The sequence below is a fragment of the Strix uralensis genome, chromosome 3 (genome assembly GCF_047716275.1).
Source record: "Strix uralensis isolate ZFMK-TIS-50842 chromosome 3, bStrUra1, whole genome shotgun sequence".
Lineage (NCBI taxonomy): Eukaryota > Metazoa > Chordata > Aves > Strigiformes > Strigidae > Strix > Strix uralensis.
The window spans coordinates 97656629-97667546 of NC_133974.1; positions in this window are offsets into that span (position 1 = coordinate 97656629).

A 10918-nucleotide genomic window follows, 5' to 3' on the forward strand; every position below is an offset into this window, starting at 1 on the left:
TTTTCCATGTGAAATCTTTGTTTTCATAACAACACAAAAACTCCACAAACAGATTTAAAAAAATTCCTTCTGTATTATGATCGATCCTAAACAATTATTTTTCAGGGTTTTGCAACATCCAGATTTTATTCCATTGTGAAAAAAAGACACATTTCAAAGTCACCATTCACACATGAGTGGTGTTACCCTCTAGTTAGCCCTGTTGGTGGCAAATATTCCTGATAAACTGGTACCATTTTGCTCAGAGCTGGTAGTGGCAGAACTACCGGATACAACAGTACCACTCCGATGATGCCCGAAGACCTGATGCAATTGAGATGTTTGCAGTGTTATGGTCCTCCCCCAATATTCAAGCTGTTCAGATCAAAGATTTGCCAAAATGTGGGTTGCTAGCACCCAAAGCAGCTCCTAGTGCTGTGCTGAGCCCTTGTCACTTCTGTGGGGTTTGTGGCACCCTGTGGTACCCAGGCCATAGTTTAGGGAGCTCAGGTGGTTTCTTGTTCTGTTTTTCTGTGGTACTAAGTAACCTCAGAAACGCTTGATGACTCCATTGCAGCGAGCTGTTACTGTATAAATAGTTATTTAAAATACTGTGTCCTGAAATACCCACCTCATGGTCCAGGGAAATAGTCATATATTACTGCTTTGTGACACCATATAATCAAGGGAACTGACTAGCAGGAGACAACCATGGTGCCTTCTGGAGTCACGTGGATCTCAACAGTCATCACTAGAAAGCAGCGGAGAAATGACTGTCAGCATTTCTGACCCTTACTGACACCCGACGGGTAGCTGATCCTCCAGGATGATCTCATACAATCATTTCTAAGTCTACCGTGCCCACTTTATGGGCATTTATATGCTGGCAACTTTTATTTCCAAGAGCTATAGAAGCTATTCAACCGGAGATGCAGACTAGCTGATGAGTCACCCTGCTGAAGCTGGATTCAGATCTCTCCTAACCCGTTCCCAGAAATGAATGTCTGAAACCTTTGCATCCACCCTGCTGTCTGCCTCATTTGTGTTTTGTGCCTTAGGAGAGAAATCTTTGTTCCCTTCTCCTTTCTTTGACTCTCTTTTTTCTGGATGAAAGAACACAAGTAAGAGCAGGACCAAGCAGAAGAAATCACTCACAATGTACATGCAGCTGTCTGCATATCCCCCGCACCTGTTTGCCCTTCCTATTTTTAGCCCTACAAAATCCTAGGAATTCTTCCTCAAAGATTTTTTCATCCGCTCTCTCCTGACAGCAGCCAAGATGGCCATCTGTCCATCCAGAGGGAGAATAAAGCTGGGCACAGTGTTTTCCTTTGGACTGGGGGCTTCTTGCTGTTCCCTGATCTGTGGCCAGAGCTCTTTTTGAAGGTGTCCCCAGTTTCTTCTTTGATTGGGGGCACTGCGTGTAGTTTGCTGCTCAGGTTCTGCTCTGCATCTTTCCATATGACAGTGACCTACATACATGTCCTTGTCATTAATGGGTTACATCCTGGCTTATCTGGCCCTCCCTTTTCTAAGGGTGATAATAAAAGGAGAGACCTTTAATTATCTGGTGGTCTCCACCCACCAGTCCCCAAGTTAAACGTGCTGCTATCCTCCATTCTTGTTTGTGCGTTTTTGAATAAGAACTAATTTAAAGGATTTCCATCCAGCCATCTCTGAGGAGTCTTAAATCTTAATCTGCCCACAATCTTAGCTAATTGGATTGGTTTGTAGAAGCTGCCTGTGGTTTGACTTTCTGCAGAACAGTTAACACCAAAAAAAGAAAGGGACAAAAAGACAGAACCTAATTATAGTAATGAAGAAAAAGCAAGCTGCATCACAGTTTACCCTGTTGCATGATAGGTATAGATGTTGCTTAAATTTGCAGTGGAGGTTTTGCATGTGTAAGCAAATCAGTGGACTACATGGTGTTCAATATTCCTCTGCCCTTGGAGGTTAGTTATGCAGGGAATAAGCAGCAGCATTCCTGCAACAAGTCGCACTAACTTGTGCCTCATTTCTGCTTCTAGTACCATTGCTCTAGTAAAACTCGGAATGTAAAATGCTTCTTCTCTTTGGGAATGGCTTGTAAGTGCTACCTTACTTTTGCAAGCATCACTGATGAATTGATAAATGCAAATAAAAACATGAGTAGCCAGGAAAACCTGAAGCTGGAGGTTAAATAACTCATTTTAGGCTTAAGACTCAAAGCAGGATGATGATACATGCATCCACTGCCTGCTTGAGGTACTGTGTCTATCACTCTTCATGATGTTAGTATACCGGTACTGCCTGCTGCTATCCCTCTGTCCTCGGCTATAGGACATCTGCTCCAGCTGCATAAATTATGTTCAAATAACCAAAAAGCAAGTGTTTGCCCAAGAAACTGCACCCCTGCAAACACTCTAATGCTGCCTAAAATGCCACCACATCAGGAATGAAAAATGCTGCTAACAGCTCATTTAGCAAGGTCTGTAGTTCACATATGTTTTCTGTTTGGTGCTTCAGACTTCCTCCTGGCTGGAGGCAAGCGGAGGGAGCCCAGCTGTGCCCAATTATGGTCAGAGCCGCATGGAGGTTAGAGTTTAAAAGCGGTGCAAGAGGTCAGCAGTTCACTTTGGCTTGGAGGTGGGGCTGTGTCTCTGTGCTGTGTTTTGATTTTTACCAGTTCTGCAGGTTTTGGGGCTGATTCTAGCTTATTCTATACTAGCTCTGAACTGAATCTTGATTTTATGAAGGTAAGGGTAACATGAGGCCTGCTTGCTGTAATACAAAAGGTCAATCTGAGCTTATTTGCTGTTGCTTGTGCTCACCTCTGTGATGGATACCAGTAGTGGGGGATGAGGCTGAGTGTAAACCAAGCCCTGCTGAGCATCAGAAACCTACTTGAAGCTGTAAGATTTAGGTGAGGGCTATAATGATTTCATTTTTCTGAGCTGTTTTTAGGAGTCTGGAAGAACACTGGTCTTTAAATGAATCTCAGTTTAATGCATTTAGGACCTGTGTGATTGATGGTGTCTATAAATACCATTTAAGTGCACAATAGAATATTTAACATACCATTTTCAGCAGGCTTTGAGCCAGGCTCTCTGCCTCACTCCTGCAGCAGCTTCCCCTGGCTGTGGGGGGACCCTCTGGGTGGTGTGTCCTTGGCATTGGGGACATGTGTTTGGAGGGGCTCCCCCAATGCTACCACCCTCCATTTTTGCAAAGGCGTTGTCCAAAGAGGGTACTGGGCGAGTGAGGTATGCAGGGGCACCAGGGAGGGCATCAGGGGATTTCTGTGTTTGGAGAACACCCTCAGGGTCCTTGAGCTGTGGGTCAGCATGGGGCAATGCCTGTTTTCTCACAGGAAGGGGAGGAAATAAACCAGAGGGCAGTACAGGCAAATGGGGCAAGTGGCTCCAGGCAAATAGCTATGGGAAGCACAAAGTGGGGCAGGGAGGAGGAATGGAAGAGGTGAATTCTTCCCCCTTATCCTCCAGAGATATCTGTAGCGTTATTTATAATATTAATGCTTTTCTTGGGGGGGAAAGACTTTTATAGGAATCCGATCATGTGTTTCTGTGTTTAAGAAGGGAGGTTTTTTTGGTACTAAAGTAGAAAAAAATAGTGGTTTAGTGTACGAAAATTTGCAAGTACTTAGTCTAATCTAGTGATTAAAGCAGTCTTTTACTGGTACGCTTGTAAATGATAAATTCCCACTGCAGAATGGCTCCTGTGGCATTTTGCCAATTAACCTTTGCACGCTTTGATCTCGCTTTGACTCGAGAAGTTTAGGCTGCTCCCTAGCTTGTTTAGTAGCTGTTGTTAACAAAACACTTGCTGTTTGAAATACACAGTGCTTAGTATATGTGCTTTAGGTATCTGAGCACATGCAATATTGATGTCTTGTGGATCATAGAAAAAGCCCGACTCATTAGTGAAGAGATATTAAATAAACATCCTCAAAGAAAGCAAACAAACTCGGCCATTACGAAGATGATTTTTCAGCCTGAACTGCACTAGCAGAGGCCTAGGAAATGTGAGTTTAGTGAACTGGTGAGGAGAGACAAATCGTGTTGTGTTCACATGGAGCCAAGCTATGCATCCCCTGCCTGACTTGCAGACGTGCACAGCAGTCAGTGTTGGGGCTCATCTGGAAAGAATGGGGATCCACTCTGCCTCCTGTCCTTTCCCAGGGGCTGGGAGCGGAGCTATGGGCCAGATGGTAAGGCTGGAGCTTGCAGGGAATATTCCTGCCCTAATGTCTGGCAGCCAGCAAGCACAGCCTTTCTGCAAAGCACTGCAACCATGATGGCTGCTGCATGCACGAGTCCATCCTCATTCCTCCTGGGTTCTTGTCTAAGATCTACCTTTTGCTTACCCCCATCTCTTGTCTTCACATTTAGGAGTATAATATATGGTATTTACCTTTCTCCTTCCCTCCCATAGGTAGTCCTGCAGTCAAGGGCTGAAAACACCAGTTGAGACCAAAAATAGTTTAAGATAAAAAGCTCATCATAAGCATTGAGTATTCTTAAATAGGTTGGATATATATTTTGCAAGCCATGTGACATTTATTATTTATAACTAATGATTATGCGACAGTTGAGAAATATGAAAGAGAATTTGCTCTCTGTGTTCAGGGTCTCTCAGTTCACATGAGTCAGCCTCAGTGTTGGAAGCCTAAAAAAGGTCACTTTGCAATCTGTAAGTAGCTTTAAAGCCTTCACGGGCCTTAAAGCATCGAGCTTAGCCAGTGGAAAAAAACCCTCCTGGAACAAGGTACCTCTGCCAGGAGAGAGCTGCTAAGTCTGCCATCTCCTGCTCTTGATGCAGGTAGAGGAGCAGAAGGTTTTCTAGAGGCCGAGCATATGTCTGATTTGTCACAGCTTCAGCTAATAATTCTCACATTTATCTATTCCAGGCTTGGCTCCAAATGACCAAATGTAAAATTCGACATTGCCTTATGGATATATGAAACAATGGAACCGGTGAGTAGCCCTACCTCCACAGAACCTGGTACTCCCTTGTATTGTCTCTGCCTTTCTTCGTCATCACAGCCTACATATCCCACCTCTCAGCCACTAGCACCTGTAGTCTGCTGCTTCTCACTAGACCCACATCAGCCAAAACATGCAACAGAGTAAGCACATTTTTTTAAATTCAGGTTTTCTTTCCATCCAAACCTCCAGTACCTGCCCATGAGGGAAGGTGGAGAGCCTAGATGTCTCCCATCACACAGACAGTGACAGAAACATGTTGTCTCTCAACACACAGCTGACTCCCCTCCCCTTCCCCACACTGAAAACCCAGGTGTTGCCCTTTCATAAAGAAGGCACCTGAAAACGCAGTCCCTCCCCAAGATCAGTTGCCCTGTGGAGGACATGGACAGACACCCCTTTGCAAACAGCTATGGCATTGAAAAGGCTTACTGCCCCTCTTGACCTGCCCACAGGAGCACCTCTCAACCTGCTCCTGTCAGAACAAGCTGGATTTATAAGGTAAGCTTCCCCTTGCTCCACTTCGGCTGAAGCAGGAGGAGTATTTTCATGAGCTGCTCAGCTGGAAGACGAGCTCCTGGGGTAGCATAGGGATGAACTCCTAGCCACAGGGGCAAGGCTGGAGACAGGTCAGTCTCCTTGGATAAGCACAGCTGAATCTGGGGGTAAACAGCTGGTCCCTGCTTATTTGACGTAACCATGTTTGTTCATCCACCTCCTACTAGTTAACTTTCCCTCAAGTGGAGTTTCCCTTCACTCTGCCTTACACATTTGAGAAGATCTGGGACAAAACCCGACCTTGCCACCTTCCTCCTGACTGCCTATGCTTCCTTTAGATGCCTTGCCAGATTGCAAAGCTGGTGCCAGCTGTCAGCATTGGATTGTGACTAATGTTCATTTTCTTGCACAACAGCATGATTGGTTTCTTATTACCTATCTTCAGCCTTTCTGCCATCTTCTTCTCTTCCTATCTTCGCATTTATTTCATGCATCCATTGCAAGTAATTAGCTTTTAGAAGTAGGAATTGCAAGTCTGGTTTCCTCAGGAAATGAGACTTAGGTGATCATGCTCTGTACGTCCTCAGATAACTGTTGAATAAACCAGTTGATTTAATTTGGCTGATGGAGAGTGGGCTCAAAGCTAATTGAATTCCTACAAGTTTTGTGCAAGTAGGCAGCTAGCTGGAGCAGAGAGGAACCCTGAAGTCATGTGTCAGGAAGAAAGGTAACAGATAAATTAGCATCTTATTAGATACCAAAATTCATAAGGGGGGATGCATTAATAAGTATTAAAAAAGTGCCTCAGTTTGTACCTACAAGTGACCACAAGATGTAAGAAACCTGGACTCTTGTGTTAGTGCTTGCTGAATTACTTGCTTTTTTTATGTTATTTGCACAGTGATTGGGACAATAGCTTTAGATCCCTTAGAGGGATTTTTAGTGTGTTACTACAGACCATAAAACAATAATAGTAATAGCAATAAAGGCAGAATGTACTAATGAATGTTTCCCATCCATGAAGCCATTTTCAGGGCAGCACCTTTCCGTAATCCTGCTGGCTTTGGCACTTCGCCGTATATTTCTCTGCCACTGCCTTGTAAAATCTTGTTCAGTCTTAATGCACTAATTTTGCACCTGTTTCATTTCAAACAGTGGCACAATAGAGCTCGAAAGGACATTTGGGCTTTCTTCATTGTTCCTGCTAGGAAGGAAAGGCAACTGGTGCTGTTTCACTGGAGTCCACCAAACTGACATAGTGCAGTTGGGTTTTAGCCATCTTCTCGGGCTGCCTGCTCTCCTGGTTTGTGAATCTCAGGAGATGTAGTCACCAAAGGTTCATCTGACAACTGCAGGGCACAAAAATCTTACCTTACCATTTGGGGTTTTTTTTTGCTAGCAGCAGATCCTCAGCCCTTGCCAACCACATTTCCCCTTCCAGGGACAATCTTAAAAGTAGCCAGATGACCTGTAGGCATGTGTAACCCTGCAAGAAATCCACTGGCATGCAAATGGCAGGTGATGGATCTAAACCTGGCTCAAGGTTTCCAGCTCCTGACTGTTTATGCAGCAAAAGTGATAAGTACAGTACTAAAATCAGTGTGAGGTTTTGCATGGTGACACATGCCTGTCCAGAAGAGGACAGAAGGGAGGATTTAACTACAGAGAAATTCTGTTTTTTCTGCAAAAAAGACACTTTTCCACTGTAAGGAAATTCCAAAAAATAAAAAATAAAAAGGCTTGTGCAGCAGTTTGGCTGCCATGTTTCATGCAGTAGTTCTGTGTTACAGAGATAAACATCAGTGCTTAGCTTACAGATTGTCTCAACACCTGGAAGACTGTTACAGAGACAGGTTTAATAATTAATTGCCATTTCCCTGAGACAATGCACCTTGGATCTCTTAAGGAACATATTGTACACCAGGTAACAGGAGGAGTAGGCAAAAGAGACAAAAGCATTAGGAAAGATAAAAAGACTGAGATCAAATAACATTATTCCTCATGTCATGGTGGAAATGGGACTATATTCACCTGATCCTGCAAGGAGGGTTGCCTGGAGATGGTTCAAAGTACTTGAGGTCAAAATACTTGTATTCCAAAGTTGCTTTTAAGTAAATGACTGTAATACAGCTGGTGGCAGGAAAGATGGGAGCAGATCAATTCCTTGATGTTACTATGTTGGGCTTGTGTCATGTCACCTGGCACGGATGGGGATGCGAAGGGGTGGTTTTATAATCAGAAAAATATGGTACCTGGAAATGATGCTGAAAGGTTCCTATAGGATATATTTTCTGTATGTACTATATATTTTTTTTCATCTAGGTTTAGCAATACATTTTTTTATGAAAGCTATAAACCTAATGAAATTAAATGCTACAATGAACTGAGTAGCAAGAAAAAATTTTATTCTGCTGGGCTCCTTAGAGACCACAACCCAAACCATAAACATGAGCCATATTGTGGAGGAGCACTAGCATCTATTTCTATCTGTGTCTTGGCCACCTTCCCATGACAGTTGCCATCACTTACCACCTTACTGGGGGCCTGTGTGTTATGATAGGGGTATCAGGAAGAAAGGTAATGTCTGTGTGCACACAGGTATTGGGGGTGAAGGTAGAGGGCCAGATGAAGGAGGCAGCAGGCAGGTGGGGAAGCACTCAGGGAGAGGGGGCCAGGTCTGGGGTATGCAAAAATAAAGTACATATGACAGGGGAAAGTGGACTTGTGTTGGGGTGAGCAAATGGTGTGTTTCAAGATAAAAGCATCAGATGTGTATGTGGAGGGGGAAGGACCCCCAACACATCAACTGCACCTTTCTCCAACTAATGCTTATATTTTTTTTTTTAAATTGCTGTAAACACATAAGGGATTTCAGCCATAGGGGTATGAATGATGTACAATTTTAATCCAGACTAGAGTGAAGATGCAAGCACTGCGAGCAAAGGTTATATGGTAAAATGGATTAATAGATATGTAGCAGCTGATGGCAGAGAGCTGCATGCTCTGGTAGCAGTGCTGTTTTGCAAACTCCAGTGCAGGGCAAAATCTTATCATAAAAGCCTATTTGACCAAATATGTATGTTTACTGATGTGAATAGTCTGATCTTAATGGAATCAATGAAATGAGCAAAACTATGAACATGTTTAAGATGTCTACAAGGACAAAACTAACTGCTGGTACCTACTATGCTGTGGGTTTAGGCTGCTGGTTATCAGTCTGTGTTTCATCATTTGACGTCCTGGGCAAAACACAAAGCCTATTTTTCCAATGGTTTTCATTGCTGAAGAGGATCTTGATTTCAGTGAGTCAGATAGTGTTCTTTGGTAAACATGTCAGCTCAGATGGTTTTGAAAAATATGTTTCCTTATGAATTGTAGCTGGGTCTCAAGCTTCTTTGATAAGCATAGTGCACAAATTGAAATACTAACCATCAATCTGGGAAGTTAAATTACTTTTACAGGTGGTTCTGATACTGTTGGGCACACTTTTCCAGTGATGCTGTAAAAGGAAGGACTCCTGAGCTAGAAGAGGGATTTAATAGAGAAAATTACTTGGGATTGCACTGGCTTCTGTAAGATAGACAGTTGCTGAGGAAGAGCTCTGTTGGCAAGATTCGTCTTAGTTTATGGCCAGATCCTCAAAGTATAAGTCATCCCCAGCCAACTGAAGGTACTTTTATACTACCTGAGTTTTTTTACCCTGTACTTTATAATCATTTTTGGTAGCTTTCATCTGTTAATCTGCTGTGGAAAGCCAGCCTAGGCACAGCATTTATCAACCAAGTCTGTAAATCTCTCCTCCATAAGACCTTTGAATTAATTCATTGTCCCTGGCATAGAGAATTTAAATTACATAATGGCAAATTGTAAGTGAAGAACCAGTAGGAGCAACAGTGAGATGTATTTGTGGAGATGAGGGAGTCACTCTCTTGATTGTGAAAAGCCACAAATAGCTTGTGTGACTCTACAATGTCTGGGTTTTTAAGTGAGTGCTGGACCATGCAATCATGATACTATAACTGGCTTGTAGAAATTGTACCAGTTTCAATTTTGGTTCCATCTCTCATGAAACATCTTTTTCCTATGTCCTCCTTATCTATAAGTGTGGGCACTCTTGCTATCCACCACTGCTCCAGCGCTGGTGATAACATTCAGCATTTGCTGAGTACTTTACATACTTCCAGCGTTGGAAAAAACATTAGCTCATTAAATCTTCCAGTATTTCTGTAATAAGAGCAGTCATTAGTATTGTCTTCACTTTATGGGCAGGAATAAGGGAGAATGGAGAGTTTAAGTGCCCTAACCATAGCGAGTTAGTGGCAAAGTTAGGATGGTGCTATTGATTTCTTCATATACTCTAAAGACTTCCGAAAATTATATTCCCTGTTCACTCAGCTGAATAGTCTTAAGCTTTCTCTTATAGTGCTGGTCTGGATTTGGCTCTAACAGGTAGTGGGAGTTCAAATTTCTGGCACTCATTTTTTTTCTTCAGAACTCTTTCACACTAACTGTGAGGCACTGGAAAGTTTTTAAGGCTGTTTAGTTTGTTGCCTCAGTCTTTAATACCAAGACTAGTTGTACTGAGGGAATCCAGCCTCCTCAGCCAGAAGACAGAGACTGGGAGAATGACCCCCCCACAATCCAGGAGGAGATAGTGACCTACTGCATCACATAGACATACACAAGTCTATGGGACCAGATGGGATACACCCAAGGATGCTGAAGGACCTGGCTGGGGTGCTCACCAAGCCACTTTCCATCATTTACCAGCAGTCCTGGCTGACCGGGGAGGTCCCGACAGATTGGAAATTGGCCAATGTGACGCCCATCTATAAGAAGGGTCGGAAGGATGATCCAGGAAATTACAGGCCTGTCAGCTTGACGTCGGTGCCCGGGAAGCTGATGGAGCAGCTCATCCTGAGTACCATCACATAACACATGTGGGACAACCAGATGATCAGGCCCAGTCAGCATGGGTTTATGAAAGGCAGGTCCTGCTTGACAAACCTGATCTCCTTCTACGACAGGGCGACCTGCTTATTGGATGAGGGAAAGGCTGTGGATGTTGTTTACCTTGACTTTAGTAAGGTCTTTGACACCGTTTCCCACAGCATTCTCCTGGCGAAACTGGCTGCTCATGGCTTGGATGGGCACACGCTTTGCTGGGTAAAAAACTGGCTGGATGGCCAGGCCCAAAGAGTGGTGGTGAACGGAGTTAAATCCGGCTGGTGGCCAGTCACGAGTGGTGTCCCCCAGGGCTCGGTTTTGGGGCCACTCCTGTTTAACATCTTTATTGATGATCTAGACGAGGGGACCGAGTGCACCCTCGGTAAGTTTGCAGATGACACCAAGTTGGGTGGGAGTGTTGATCGGCTCGAGGGTAGGGAGGGTCTGCAGAGAGACCTGGACAGGCTGGAGCGATGGGCTAAGGCCAACTGTAGGAGTTTCAATAAGGC